Source organism: Nelumbo lutea, chromosome 4 (genome assembly GCF_056320005.1).
Source record: "Nelumbo lutea isolate HS-2025 chromosome 4, American lotus-T2T, whole genome shotgun sequence".
In the NCBI taxonomy this organism is placed as follows: domain Eukaryota; kingdom Viridiplantae; phylum Streptophyta; class Magnoliopsida; order Proteales; family Nelumbonaceae; genus Nelumbo; species Nelumbo lutea.
The window spans coordinates 47,677,265-47,692,830 of record NC_142687.1 but is presented as its reverse complement, the minus strand read 5'-3'; positions in this window follow the sequence as shown (position 1 = coordinate 47,692,830).

Sequence of the window (15,566 nt, the reverse complement as noted above, 5' to 3'; positions counted from 1 at the left end):
GGGAATAATGGAAATCGAGGTGTTGGCCAAATGGCTCAAGCTAATATTCCCAAATATTCTCAAGATCCTTTGCAAGGAATCGGTGGGCCAATGACTAGGGCAAGGACAAAGACGATGAAAAAGGCTTTACAAGGCTTAATCATGGAAGTGCATGACAAAGATATTGTTCTAGAATATTTTAAGATTGTTCTACCAGTTCCCAAAGATTCACCAAGGATAATCACCTATTTTTATGTGCAAAACATGTGCAAGGCTTAAAACTTGAAGTACAAAGCTTGAGGGGCTTGGCGCATGGGCATGATAAGAAAAGGCCCAGTTCGTATGCAAAGATGTATTGATGGGTTTGTTTTGTCTTGTTGGGTTTGTTTTTATCTTGTTATGTTTATTTTGACTTTTCTATGCTTATTTGTCACTAGTTGTAGTGTTTTAAAATGATTCCTATTTCAAAGTAGATTTGTTCTCCTAAATTAAATGGATCATCATCAGTTAGGTGTTTCCTAATAAGATAATCATTAGTTATGAATTTCCTTATAAGATAATGATGTTTACATGCCTATATAAAGGCTACAACTATGTAATCCGAGATGAATCAATAATATAGAGGTATTTTCAGCAAGCTTAGCTTTGCCTTCTTGTGTTCTTGGTAAAATACAATATCTTGACTTATTAAGGGAGTGATAAACCTTTGTGGCGTCTTTAAAATTGGATCATTTAAGGACTTAGTTTCCTTAAGGTTCTAATCTGATCAACTACAACTTGTTTTCTAGTTTCTAGGTGCGCATAACAACTTGATTCAAGAGTTCCTAGAGCAGGGTCGTCTAGTGGGTTCTTATCAGAGATACTTCATGTTGGCGGTAAGCTGGTGGTGGATGTTGGCGTGCTTTTGGCACTTGTTACATCTTCTAACAAGCTCGATCACATCTGCCTTCATCATTGGCCAATAGTATCCCTGTCATAGCGCTTTCTATGCGAAAGCCCTGCCCCCCAAGTGTCCACTGCACAAGCCCTCATGAGTGTCGCAGAGCACGAACTCGGCCTCGGTAGGTCGCAAGCAGCACAGATAGGGGAGCGTGTAAGACCTTCAGTACAGTCATTCATCAATCATGACGTATTTGGCTACCTAGCGCTCTACCCTTCTGGTGGCATTACGATCCACAGGGAGGGTCCCGTGTAGTAGGAAGCTCGTGAGCGGGTCGATGTAGTTCGGCTCTGCTTGCTCAATAGGACTGACATTCCCTGCCCCCCTGAGAATGCTAGGTCGAGGCAAGTTCTCTATGTACACGGTTCTCATGGTATTATCACTAGTGTTGGCGAACCGGGACAGGGCGTCGGCCTCAACGTTCTCAGATCTCTGGATTTGCTTGATGAAGTGAGACTGGAAGTTGAGCAGAGCCTCTCTACTTTGGCTAAGTAGGCGGTCATGGTTGACTCGCGAGCTTCATATTCACTTGTAACTTGATTGATCATGAGCTGAGAATCACTACAAATGACAATGTGCTTGGCTTTCACTTCATTTGCTAGAGCCAACCCGGCTATTAACGCCTTGTACTCCGCTTCATTGTTGGACGCCGTGAACTCAAAGCGTAACGCATACTCCAGTTTCACCCCGCTTGGCCCATACAGAAAGATTCCAGCTCCGCGGCCCTACCGGTTGGATAAGCCATCCACGTGAAGGATCGAGGGCTCCTCGTCCTAGCTCGGGTTCGATCTAACTAGGAGAGAAGCCGAACTAGTTGCTACCTCACGGTGCTCGAGTTCAACCGGCCTGGGAACCTCGGGCTCATCCGACCTGGGGGCCTCGGGCTCGACCGGCCTAGGGACTTCCGTGCTGAAAGTGCATTCCATGACAAAGTCAGCTAAGGCTTAGGCCTTGATAGCAGTTCGCTGCTTGTACTGGAGGTCGTATTCGTTGAGCTCGATGGCCCACTTTGTCAACCTACCAGAGACCTCGGGCTTGAGCAAGACTTGCCTCAGAGGCTTGTTGGTGAGGACGACAACAGTATGAGCTTGGAAGTATGGGCGAAGCTTTCGAGTAGCAACAACCAGAGCATACGCCAATTTTTTGATCTCTGGATACCTCGTCTCTACCCCCTGCAACACTTTGCTAACATAGTAGATAGGTCATTGGACTTGGTCTACTTCTCTTATCAGTACCGAGCTGACCACCTCGTCACTTGTAGAGAGGTACAACTCCAAAACATCCCCCTCCTCGGGTCGGGTTAAGACTGGGATACTGGCGAGGTACCTTTTGAGCTCGTCGAATGGGAGCTGACACTCATCAGTCCATTCAAAGCCTTTGCTATTAATCGCCTTAAAGAAAGGCAGGCAGCGATTTGCTGGTTTGGACATGAAGCGGCTCAGGGCGGCTATACGGCCATTCAACCTCTGAACCTCCTTCAATTTTCGAGGTGGTCTCATATCTAGGATAACCTTAATTTTATCTGAGTTGGCCTCAATGCCACGCCGGTTGACGATGTACCCTAGGAATTTACCCGAGGTGACACCAAATGCACACTTGTTTGGGTTTAGTTTCATGTTAAACTTACGCAAAATTTCAAAAACAGAGTGCAAATATTTTATAAAATCATTTGAAAACTGAGTTTTGACGACCATGTTGTTTACATAACATTCTATTTTCTTGCTGATCAACGGCTCGAACAACTTATTTACAAGTCTTTGGAAGGTAGCCCTGACATTTTTCAGTCCGAAGGGCATGACCTTATAACAGTACAGGCCTAGTTTGGTTATAAAAGATGTTTTTTCTTCATCTGCTGGGTCCATTCTTATTTGGTTATAGCCTGTGTAGGCGTCCAAGAAACTTAGCAACTCACGCCCTGAGGTCGCATCCACCAGGCGGTCAATCTTTAGGAGTGGGAAGCAATCCTTCGAACAAGCTCGGTTTAGGTCAATATAATCGACGCACATGCACCATTTACCGTTGGCCTTCTTTACTAGGACTGGGCTGGCTACCAAGCTCGGCTAATGGACCTCTCTGATAAAATCGGCTGCGAGGAGCTTCCCGACCTCTTCGTCAACTACTCTCCAGCGCTTTGGGGCTAAGTTGCATTTCTTCTGTCTAACAGGCCTAACTACAAGATCAGTATTTAGCCTGTGAGTTATGATGCAAGGGTCTATGCCGGGCAACTCTGCCATGGACTACGCAAAAACATCTAAATTTTCAAGTAAAAAACTTACCAGTTGAGATCGCAAAGGCTCCTTAACTGAAGCGCCAATCTGGATTGTTCGAGTTGGGTCCTCTGTCGAGGTTGGGATGGAGATAGTCTCTTCCATAGGTGCAGCTCGCTCTTCGCATTGCTCTGCAAGTCGCTCCAGCTCGAGGTCATCGGCCACCTTGGCTTTCCCTTTGAAGGTGGTGACGTAGCACTTACGAGACTCGAGCTGATCGCCTCGCGCTACCCCAACTCCGAAGTCCGTGGGGAACTTCATCGCCAAATAGTAGGTGGAGACCATCGCACAAAGAGTATGGGTGATGGGCCGACCTATTATGGCATTGTACGGGGAAGAATTTGTGACCACCAAGAAGTTGTGGTTGAGCCTTACTATGCTAGGCCAAGTGCTGACCTCCATGGGTACTGTGATTCTCTCTAGGGGCCTGACCTCCTCTCCACTGAAGCCTACCAAGGGAGTACTTGCAGGCTTGAGATCGCTATCCTGGAGCTGAAGTTTGTCGAATGCTACCTTGAAAAGAATAACTACCGAACTGCAGGAGTCGAGGAGGACGCGCTTGACTTCAAAGTCATTAATCCTTATCTTTACGACGAGCGCGTCATCATGGGGGTAGTGGACCCCGCACGCGTCATCCTCAGTGAAGAAGATCGGGTCTTCTGTCTTTGGCCGCTTCGAGGGGTTCTACTGCTCCCTTCCAACCTCTCTAGCTGAAATCCGAGCTGCAGCCGAAGTGCAGCCAGCGACGATCGAACCTTCGACGATCACATGAATAATCCCTCGAACTGGTCTCTTTTCAAGGGGCTGCCTTTGCGGCTGCTCTGCTTTCCTACTGCTGGACTCGAGAGCATCTCTACCTTGCTCCCCCTGCCAATTTGCTTTATTATTGCTGTTTTGTACAAAATTTCTTAAGCATCCGCGACGGATGAGCTCTTCTATCTCGTCGCGGAGATTCTTACAATTCTTGGAACTATGACCGTGATTTTTATGAAAACTGCAATACAAATTCTTATTTCTTACGTTGGGGTCCCCTTTCAGCCGGGGTGGCCACTTTACATATGGGGCATCATTGATCGCCATAAGGATTTCTGCCCGCTTCGCGTTCAGGGGTGTATAGTCAGCCATTTCTACTGGAGGAGCTTGGAAAGGCTGTCTTGGCCTTGCCCCCTCCCCCCCCCCCCCCCCGAGCTGAGTCTTTCTTCTTCTTGTTGTCCCCTTGGATCAAGGACTCACCTTCCCTTTTCCTTTTCTCGGGCACACTTTCATTTTTCTGGTTGATCTCCTCCTCCGTTCCTATGAACTGGTCCGTGAGCTTGAGGAACTCGGTTACAGTCTTGGGCCAATTGACCACCACGTGCCACTAGAACTCTTTGTGTGTGATGCCTCTCTTGGTTGCTGTGAGCCGCACTACGGGGTCCAAGTCGGGTATCTGCAAACAAGCGTCATTGAACCGCTTGATGTAACTCCAGATGGACTCTCCTTCCCTCTGAATTATGCCGATGAGGCTCTCCTCGGTTCTCAGGCACTGCTTGCTGGTGACGAAATGAGAGATGATAACTTGCGCGAACTGCGCCTAGCTTCTTATTAACCCAGGCGTGGGGTTCCTGTACCACGTGCGGGCTACTCCTTTGAAAGTGGTGGAGAAGGCCACACACATGCAGGACTCACTGACCCTTGCCAAGTGCATCTGCGACTGGAAGGCATCGACGTAGTCATTTGGATCAAACGATCTGTCATACTTATCCAAGGGAGGAAGCTTGAAGTCCTTTGGCATAGGGATGGCTAGAAGTTCTGGAGACAGGGGGGACGACACTGAGAGGAGCGGAGTGGATTTCACTTCGTTCAACCTCACCTCTTCCTTACCCTTGAGATCGAGCAGGTTGTGAGTGGCAATTCAGCGAGCTGACCTCTTCTTCGCTGGCTCGGCATTAGTACTGCTTGCTTCCGTGTTGTCGAGCTTGGTAGGCCTAGGAAGGGGCTCGGACTACTATCGATGGCTGTGAACTGAAGGGCCTTGTCTTTAGTTCGCGGCCAAGACCTCGAACTGATTTTTGACGAGCGGAATCTCAAACTGCAAGGGCCAAGGCAACACGGGTCTGATCGGCTGAGAGTCCCCCGACCTGACTACAAGCTACGAGGTGGGGGGAGTAACTTGTCTTTCCCTCCTGCCGTGGGAAGAGACCTGACTCCCGAGAGGGTTTTGAGTTCGGGAGGTCTCTCCTTGGCAGGGGAGACATTCGCTGCGTCGACGGGGCTAGACCTGCTGTGCAGCGGGGTGTCGAGGTGGAACTTGTTGTTGATGCTGAGGTAGTGGTGGGAACTGCTCTTGGTACTACTATTGGTAGACGTGGTGAAGCATTTGCTGCTAGTACAACTAGAACTGATGGACCTGCTGCATTTGAGCTTGCATAGCTCGCATGCAGTGTACCAGGTTTTCCAACTGGTTCTGTCCAGCCACCGGGAGAACTGACGGTTCTGCAAAGGTCGTCTCTACTGGCGAGGGGAGTGGAGCACTTACCGGCGCTATGATCTGAGAAGCGCTCAGGGTAGGGATCTGAGGTCATTCCTTGGAGGTGTTTTGGTCGGCACTTCGTCCGATGTTGCTGGAGGAAGCCATTGAAGTCTTACTGGAGTTGCTTGGTGAGAGGCTTTTTGTAGTGATTCCCACAGACGGTGCCAAATAATGTAGCGCGATCTGGTCACTCCTAACTGGCAGGGACCTCGCTCCTAGCTAGCGACGGATGACACCTGAGAAGGAGAAGAAGATGAAGGATTTTCGGGGAGCTCGCCTGGTGGGAACACTCCGATGCTTAAGTTAGAACTCCATGGAGAGCCTAGAGAGTTGTAATGGAAAATGAGCTAAGAGTGGAGATGCGCACTTACTCAAAAAATTTATTTTCTTGCCCCTTGGAAATCGGGGCCTTTATATACTGATGCTCTGTCAAATCGGGTGTAACCGCCTCTGATTCTTTGCTACAGTCGTTATTCGCCAAGCTGATTCAACTGGTGCAGGTAACCTTCGCATAGTACGGTCCTGTCAGTTGAGAGACAATATGTAGAGTTGGCATGCACGACGCCGCCTGACGTGAGACGTGGGCGCAGTCCTCTGCACTGGCAGGTGCTGCGCCGCCAGACAAGGGACGTGGGAGCAGTCTGACAGGCACGGTCTTGTCAGATAAGAAGTTTCCCGAAGACTCCAGGTTACTCAATAGCGAGCTCCTTTATAGCGAGCTCCAATAGCAAACTGCCTCGTAGTAAGCCGTTCTGTAGCGAGTTGTCTTGTGGCAAGCTATTCAGGCTGGGTTTCAACGGGCTCATTACGCCGAGTTATAACCAAGCTGTCATGCTAAGCTGTCGCTTACATCAAGTCATGTCCACGTGTCACTTGGTTAGGAGGTCGGATCAAATCAACGCCCATCAAGAATGAAAATTGGCTGTTCTCAAGAATAGATTTCTTTTAAATGTCACATTTCACTCCAATTTCGTACCCTATTCCCGAGATGGGGCCAAATATTCACATATTTAATAAAAAAGGAAAGATGGTCCCCCAACATTAAGACACGACATTTTAGTATCCTAAACTTTTAAAATATGCCAATCTAGCGATCATCATCTTCTTCCTCAAAAAGATACAAACGTATATGTTTTTGGTACAATTTTGCAAGGGAATGACAATGATCTGGTTCTAGAAAGAACTCCCCCTAAATCCCCGGTTAATAAACGTAACAAGTGTTGTTCGCCATTACTTTGTTTCAATCTTAATTATTGAGGAAAAAGATGGAAAAAAATGATGAATAATGTTTTAAATGATAAAATTGACATTTTAAAAAATTTTAAATTGCACGTCATTATACCATATAGATAACTTAACGACAAATATTGAATTGACACATTTTAAAATTTGGAGATCAAAAGTGAACTAAGCGCAAAGTATAGATTACTTACTAATAAGGAATTTCCCTAAAAAACCACAAATAAAACAACCCTTTTTGTATTTGGATAAACAAGGGTAGGCTGTAGGCACACTCAGCGAGCATTCCGACTAAGTACATTATCATTTTTGTTTTTTTTTTTTTTTGTCGTCAATCACATTAAAACATTATCATTTCATGGATACCTGTCAGTGTCCCCTCGTATATCACATCTTATCTTATCTCATATGTATAATTATGAGGTGGACTGAATTCTAAATTTTTTTATATTATAATTAAAAAAAAAAATCCACCCAACAGTATCCTGTGCATAGGGCTGTGAGTCCGATCTAATCCTATTCGAATTTGATTGGATAAGAGTTTGAATTTGGATATTCCCTTTTTCGGAATTTGAACCCCCTGATTTATGATTTATTGAGTTGAATTGGATATAACACTATCAAATTCGATCCAATCATTTTGTAGCACTATCTATACATGCAACATTTGGAATCTGGTAGGAGACATGGGTGCTTCTAGGGGCATAAATGAATTGAATTCAAATGGAATCAAGTAATATCAAATTTTAAATTTAATTAAATCAACTAATTATTTTAAGTTTTTAATAAATACACATGATACAAGTATTTTATTTATTTAAAGTATGAAAATATATAAATTATTTATATAATTTAAATATTAATCGTATAAAATCCCTACAATATTTAAATTATTATAATATATATAATTGATCAAGTTTGAATATTTATTGAATTGAATCATGTTATATTTGAGTTTGATTCAATAGTAAGAATAGGATATTCAAATTTGACTTGCTATCTTATTTGAATTATCTAAATGCCAAATCTCGATTTTCAATTCGAATTTTCAGATACATTGACACCCTTAACCGCTTCTCCTTGCAAGAAATGAAATTTTCAAAATAAAAATAAAAATAAATAAGCTTTGGTCCTTTCATTATTAGTCTTTGATCCTTCTATAGGTTGTTCTTTTGTTTTGATCTCTAATATTACAAATTGATCATTTTACGAATAATTTTTTCTTATTTTGATCCACATGAGTTACAACAATATATCTGGGCTGGTCATTCTTGTATCATACTCTTCAGAAAATGGGATTTTTCAAGAAATGGTGCAACATGATATATCAATGTATATCCACAGCTATCTTCTCAATCAAAATTGCAGGTGAATCTCATGACCATTTCAAATTGAACCGGGAAATACGATAAGGTGACCCCCTCTCACCGTACCTATCCATCATAGGTATGGAAGTTCTCACACAACTTTTGAACCCCATGATCTCTACACATATTGAGGGTTAAAACTCAACATGAACAATTCTCCTATCACACATTTTCTCTTTGTTGATGATTGTATTCTCTTCTGTAAATCCTATCTGTCACAAGTCAAATCTTTGCCAGACACTCTCCATAAGTTTGAGCTGATGTTGGGTTAAGAGATCAATTATTCCAAGTTGAGCATTTTTTTCAGTAGAAATGTACCTTGCCAACATCGTAAGTTCATCTCCCATGCACTTCATGTTAAAAGGTCATTGGTTGGATCTAAATATCTTGGATTCCAAGTGGGGACAAATATTCGGCTAGGCAGCTCTCATAAAAAAATTGTTGACAAGGTGCAATTGATAATTAACTCCTAGAGCTCAAAACTTCTATCCCAATTTGGCCGCACCACCCTAGTAAAATTAGTTCTCCAGCAATCCCCACTTATTCCATGTCAACGATCATTCTTCCCAAGTCCATACTTCACAGACTAGATAAAATGTATAAAAGTTTCTAGTGGAGCCAAACTTCAAAAACCTCCTATCATACCCTCCCATGGAATAAATTATGCCAACCCAAAACACAAGGAGGTTTAAATTGGTACACTTCCTTGTGTATTCATTTGGGTAAACATCAAGCTCTAATATGTTTAAGTAAATTTTCTATCATTTTATATTTCATATGGAAAGCAAGGAATAAATAGATTTTTGAAAATGCCATGCAACATCTTGCACAAGTGGTAAGCTCAGCGATAAGTTATCATGTGGAGCTTTCAATAACCCAGCCTAGGTAGCAAACACGGGATCAGCCAAGGCAAAATGACCGTCTCACTCTATATACTGATGGCTCTTTTGATACAGCTACAGGTAAAGCAGGACGAGGGTTCGTCCACCAACACCCCCATGAACATTTTACCATCACTGAAGGAAGACCTTCTTGGGCCCTTACTAGCTATGATGTCGAAATTCGAGCCCTTCTAGGTAGACTATGGACGGCACTCTCCAATGGAATCTCCCATCTTTTGGTATATACAGATAATGCATCTTTAGTAGAGCTGGCAAACACTGATCGAGTATCCTTCTGGTTTGAGCAGCTGCATAGAAGACATCTACGACATCTAATAGACTCTTTTGTATCTATAAAGTGTACATATTTCGAGGCAGTTCAACCAAACAACTCATCTTTTTGCTTACTTAGCCTGTAAAGGCCAGTTTCCTTTGCACTTCAACTCCAAACATTCTCAGCATGTAACCTTTAATGCTTAATATATTTTGCTTCTCTTTTGACAAAAAAAAAAAAAAAAAACCATGGTTTTGTTTCACCCTTAATCCAGTCCTTGGCCAAAAACTATTGATTTGGTCAATGATCCGTTAACCCAAGCAATCAAATTGCTAGCCTATTTGACCCATTTAATGGTTTTTGGCCTTTTTATTTTATTTATTTATTTTTAAGTTAGAACGGGTCATCCGTTCAAATCAAACGATTGAATTGTCAACTCCAAAACCAATGGCCAAAACAGTTTCAGTTCCACGTCGATTTTTAAAACCTTGCTCTTAACCTTATCAAGAGAAATGAAAATTTTTGGGAAAATTAATTTTTGGCCCTTTCCTTATTAGTCATTGATCATTCTCTTAGTGCAAGGGCACCAGGTATGCACATGTGCAAGTAAAGGGTAAAGATATAAGTCAACATTATATAATGAAATTTAACTTTTGTCACATACACCAAAACCAAGGCAGGTAGGTATCCACTATATATATATATATATATTATTTATTTATTTATTTATTTATTTCAATCTCTCTAATATTACAAATTGTTCATTTGATGAATAGATTTTTCTTATTTTGAAACCTACATGGCTTCAACAAGACTACAATAAGTATGGTCAATCAATCATTCAAGTTCCCTTTTCTCTTAAAAAAGAACAAAATAATAATATGGGCTATAGTAGCATGTGAGAATCATAGGGTATAAGAAAAACTCAACCTCTGGTTTCATGGCAGTTGAGGTCATGGGGAGGGGGTTGTGTGGCCACAGTTCATTTTCATAGCATAAAGTCTACCTTGTTTTCCGCATAACGAAATGTACTTATTACATTTCTAGTGAAATAAAATATTGTATACATTTTAATGGTCGAATGGTGACTCTTTATACATTTTATTTATTTTGTGCAATCTCATATTAAGGAAAACCCAATTATTTTTTGGCATCATGTCTTTCTGGTATCATATTCAAACCCCATTCATTTTTATACTTCTAATATTACCCACAATCTTTCTTAAATATTTTCTTTCATATTTTTCTGATTGTTACTATTTCATGAGATAGATCTTTTATGATATTTTTGTCGATATGTGAATTTTGGAACCATGGAAATGAGCTCAATTTACATGACAGTTAATGAATGTAACAAGTGTTGAACCCCCAACAAGTTTGGGGTTGTTCACCATTGCTTTGGTTCAACCTTAATTGTTGAGGAAAAAAATGATGAACAGTGTTTTGCATGGTAATTTTGACATTTTCAAATATTTTAAATCTACATATCATCACATGATACACATAATCGATGACTGATCAATGGTAAGTATTGGATTGGTACATTTTAAAAATTCAAATGCTAACTTATCGTATTTTAAAGTTTGGAGATCAAAGTGACACTAAGCCCAAAATATAGATTATTTACTAATCAGAAATTTTTCTTTAAAAAACCACAAATAAAACAACCTTTTGTATTCCTCTGGGTAAACAAGACCACATCTGGTAGGCTGTAGACACACTCAGCGAGCATTCCGACTAAGTACATTATCATATGTATAATTATGAGGTGGACTGAATTCTAAATTTCTCTTCAAAAAAAAAAATCCACCCAAAAGTAACCTGTGCATGAGGCTGTGAGTCGGACCTAATCCTATTCGAATTTAATTCGACAAGAGTTGAATTTGGATATTCCCTATTATAATGAATTCACAAGTTGCAATATCCGGCAGATTTTTTTGGAATTTGAACCCCTGATTTATGATTTATTGAGTTCAATTGGATATACACTTTATCAAATTCGATCCAATCATTTTGTAGCACGCAACATTTGGAATGTGGTAGGAGACATGGCTGCTTCTAGGGGCATAAATGAATTGACACCCTTAACTGCTTTTCCTTGCAATAAATGAAAATTTCAAAAAATAAAATAAAAATAATAAGCTTTGGTCTTCTTTTTAAGGTTTAAATCATATTTCATTCATTTAAGAGATTGATACAAAGAGATGTAAATAAGGCTAATTAAAGTTTAAATACAATTTTCAAGAACAAAATAAAGAAATGGATGGAGAATAGAAAGAATTTCTGCACATCTTCAAACCACCATAACTAGCGATCAAACTGACATAAGAGGTTTCCAACTAAAACGAAAACTAACAAGGAGGTTACAAAGCCAAAAGCCATGATCTGTAACTTCCACACTATGATCTGTAACTGCCACCCAGCACACAGGAGAACTGTCAACTGCGAGCTGCCATCCAAAAAACGCTAGAGAATTGTAACGTCCATCCACAACGCCAGAAAACTATAACTACCATCCAAAATGCCGGAGATTGTAACTGCGCACTGTCACTACCATCCAAGACGTCGGAGAACTGTAACTGCCTTTCAAAACTCTGGAGACGGCAATACAAGTGGCAACTTGCATCGGTTGTTACCGCAGAAAGGAACTCCATATTAAAATGCCCGCAGAAAGAAAGAAAGCATAAAAAAAAAAAAAAAAAAAAAAAAGCAGGAAAGAGGGGAGAAACAAAGGTAACAAAAGGAGAAACAAAATAACAGATGGGAACAGGGGAGAAATGAAGAATAAAAGAACAGCAAAGGAAAAACGAAAGAGCAAAGAAAAGGAGAACAAAAAAGGGAAAACAAAAGAACAGATGGAGAACAGAAATAGAGAACAAGCTAACAGATGGGAACAAGGGAGAAATGGAGAACAGAAAAACAAAATAACAAAGAAATGAACAAAGATCAGAAAGAAAAATAACCTTGAGAGATCTCGAGAGTAAGCCTCTCTGGAAACAGAGAGAGGGGGGTGACCCCCGAACAGAAGAGAGACGGGGGAAAGAAGAGAGACAGGGGAAAAGTTTTGTATAATTCCCTACAAATTAAGCTTTGGACCTTTCATCATTAGTCTTTGATTGTTTGGCTTAGGAACCATCCAGGCAACTGGCTCCATTTCACCCTTAATCCAATCCTTGGCCAAAAACTGTTGATTTGGTTAATGATCCATTGACCCGGGCGGTCAAATCACCAACCTGTTTGATTCATTTAATGGTTTTTTGCCTTTATATTTTATTTATTTATTTTAAGTTGGAATGGGTCATCAATTCAAATCAAACGGTTAAACTGTCAACTCCAAAACCAGTGGCCAAAGCAGTTTTGGTTCTACCTCGGTTTTTAAAACCTTGCTCTTAACCTTATCAAGAGAAATGGAAATTTTTGGAAAAAATAATTTTTGGCCCTTTCCTTATTAGTCATTTCTTATTCTCCTAGTGCAAGGGCACTAGGTATGCACATGTGCAAGTAAGGCTGCATTTGGAAACAATGCAAATGGAGTGTAAATCCCGGTTCAGGGTAAATTTGCACTCTGGTTCACTTTTGCCTGTGTTTGGCAACATTACATTTATGCATTGACAAATGACAGATAAATGCATATTTACATTGATAATAAGATGTAAAAGTACATCAATAAAAAAGAAGTAAATTTGCATTCAAGTTTTAAAAAAAAAAGCACATGCTTTATTGGAATTCATGTTTGCATCCATTACAGCCAGGGGTGGCAATTTTTAACCCAACTCGCTCAACCTGCCCAACCCACCCATTTATTAACGGGTAATTGGGTAGTAACTTTTAATATTGGGTTCTTAACGGGTGGGTCAACCCAATAAAAATTTTAAATGGGTTGGGCGGGTTGGGTCATGGGTGACCAACGGATATCCATCAACTAAGGATTCTAGTTTTTCATCATTTGTTTATATCTTGAAGAGAAATCACAACAAATTTCCCTTCCTCTACGAGCAACAAGTCTCCTCCTCTACAACTCTGAAATCTGAGGGCAACAAGTCTCCTCCTCCTCTACAACTTTAATATCTGAGGGCGATAAGTCTCCTCCTCTACATATTTGAGATCTGAGGGCGACAAGTCTCCTCTCTCTCTCTCTCTCTCTCTATGGACAAGAACCCTAATCTAATGGTAATTAGAGGTGTAAAACGAGTTGTGCCGAGTGTACCAACCCTCCGGCCGTGCCAACCCCCCCCCCGGCCCAAGCCTTGGGCCAAAGCTATTTATTTTAAAAAAATTGACAAAAAATTCAAATTTTAATATTATATGAATTTTGATGTATAAAATTGCTTATATATACAATAATTAAATAAATTAGTATAATAAATTAAATAATTATTTATTTTATTAATATATTATATATTATATGTTATTATATAATATTATATAAATATATATAAATAATATATATGGGCCATGTTGCGGGCCGTGCTGGGCCGTGTTGACATGCGGGCTACAGACAACACGGCCTACTCAGTCGTGCCGACTCAGCCCGGCCCGGCCCGGCCCATGGACCTAAAACCCCAGGTCCAGCATGGCCCGCATGATTGTGTCGGGCCTAGCACGGCTCGCAGACCATCGTGATGGGCCGGTCCAAATTCGTGCCAGGCCGCGAACGGCATGGCCCGTTTTACACCTCTAATGGCAGTAGTATCAGTTGAGAAGAAGATCAATTGTTGGAGAAAGAGAAACCATCATTTAAGTTAGGGTGTTTTTCTTGGATTGCCTCTGTTCAACTATTTTTTTTAGGGAAGAGATTTGTTGGAACCTCGAGTGTGTAAGCAATGGGGCTAGTGTTATTGTTTGCTAGATATCTAAATGACAAGTATCATTATATACGATGAGAGGCATTTTGCCCAACGGCGGTTTTTCTACAAATTTTTGTAATTTTTCCAATAGCTATTTATATTGTTTGTAATTTCTATTATATTTCTTCACTCTCTATGTTTTTCTATGATTTTTTATATCATTCTCGAATTTTTGTTCTTTTTTTTCAATTTGTAGTTTTTCTTTGTTTTTTGTAATTTCTATAATTTTTATTATATAATTATGCAATTTCAGTTTTTTTGTAATTTTTTTTTTTTCAAATTTTTATGTAATTTCTATTAATTTTATGCATTTTTTGTTTTTGCTTAATTTCTATTCTATTTCCTACAATTTCTATTATTTGTGTAATTTTCATTATTTTATCTAAGTGGGTTGGGTTGGGTTCAAGTGGGTTTGGGTTGAACCCAACTCATTTAATTCTATCTAATTGGGTCATTAATGGATTGGCGGGCAAACCGAATGAATCCAACCCACCCAATTCCCGCCTCTAACCCAATTTTTCAATTTATATGAATTGTTCTACACTCTACATATTTGCGTTCACACTTATTTGCATCTTTTCCAAATACAGCATAAAGGGTAAAGATATAACTCAACATTATATAATAAAATTTAACTTTTGTGACCAACACCAAAATCAAGGCAAATATATATATCCCTCTAATATTACAAATTGGTCTTTTGATGAATAGCTTTTTCTTACATGGCAAGTATCCCTCTATCCCTACATGGCTTCAACAAGACTACAATAGGTATGGTCAATGAGTCATTCAAGATCCATTTCTCTCTTAAAAAAGAACAAAATAATAATATGGTCTATAGTAGCATGTGAGAATCATAGGGTATAAGAAAAACGCAACCTCTGGTTTCATGGGAGTTGAGGTTATGGGGAGGGGTTGTGTGGTCACAATTCATTCTCATAGCATAAAGTCTACCTTGCTTTCCACATAACGATATGTAATTATTACATTTATAGTGAAATAAAATATTTTATATATTTTATTGTTCGAATGATGACTCCTTATACATTTTGATTATTTTTGTGCAATCTCATATTACGGATAACCCAATTAATTTTTGGCATCATGTCTTTCTAATAGTCAAACCCCATTCATTTTATACTTCTAGTATTACCCACAATCTTTCTTAAAATATTTTCTTTCATATTTTTATGATTGTTACTATTTCTTGAGATAGATCTTTTATGATATTTTTGTCAATATGTGAATTTTTAAATAATG